Here is a 946-nt window from a genome sequence, read left to right on the forward strand (position 1 = left end):
GGGATTTGGGTCTAGGAGACAGTTCAAGCAGCCTTCTACTCCATCTACGAAACAGGCAAGCTCTGGCTCGATGAATCTGCTGTGTCCAATGATTTCCTCATGAGTTAGGCTGGCGTTAAGCCTCAGGTTATTTTGTTGTCACCAGTTATGCTTTGCTTCGTGAAGGGTCACCCGGGGCTATCCTGCAGGAGACAGATTCTTTTAACATCCTGGGATCAGGTGCTTTCTCTGACTTTGTGTGGCTCATTGGAACCAAACGTAGCAAATCCCACGGGCTTGTGGACTTTTTAGGTACAGGAGTCAAAGATGAGGCAGGCTGTGAACCCCCCCCCCGTTCGGTCCCCAGCTGCCCCTGAATGTGACTATTCGTGGGTTGGGTTTGCTAACCCGACCGGGGCCGCTGCGTTGGGAAAACGGTTTGAGGGAAGCCCCTCGGAGAGCAGGAAGAGGAGGTGGATTTTGTGCGGAGGAGGAAGACCTCGGGTGGCTCCGGTGGCCAGGGGCGAGTTGGACCCGGCTGGGAGGAGGCCTGCGGCGAAGCGGAGAGGGGCCCCGCGGCCAGGGAGCCCCCACGCACCTCGAGGAAGGATGGAGAGGTTGCAAAAATCCTAAAGGGAAAAGCCCTGGCGGCTGTAGGCCAATGAGCGGCGGGAAGGAGGAGTGAGGCTGGGGAACTTCTCCCAGAGCCAGTCAGAGGGGACGGCTGCTGGGAAGCCAATCAGCGCGCCGGAGCCCGCAGCCCCTCTGCAGTAGTTATGCCAGAGCGCCCTGGGTAGAGCGGCGGCGAGCGGGCAGCTGGGCTGGGCCGCCAGGAGCCACCGCACGCGCTCGGCGCCCTCCTCCCCGCCGCCCCCGCCCGGTCGCCGCGCCGCGGTGCCCCAGCCGACCCCGCAGCCCCGCGCCCCCGCCCCCGCAGGCTCGCCGCCGCTCGGCGGCCGCCGCCCCC

This window comes from Callorhinus ursinus, unplaced genomic scaffold (genome assembly GCF_003265705.2).
Source record: "Callorhinus ursinus isolate GAN/ISIS: 27379988/994484 unplaced genomic scaffold, GSC_fseal_2.0 scaffold33, whole genome shotgun sequence".
In the NCBI taxonomy this organism is placed as follows: Eukaryota; Metazoa; Chordata; class Mammalia; order Carnivora; family Otariidae; genus Callorhinus; species Callorhinus ursinus.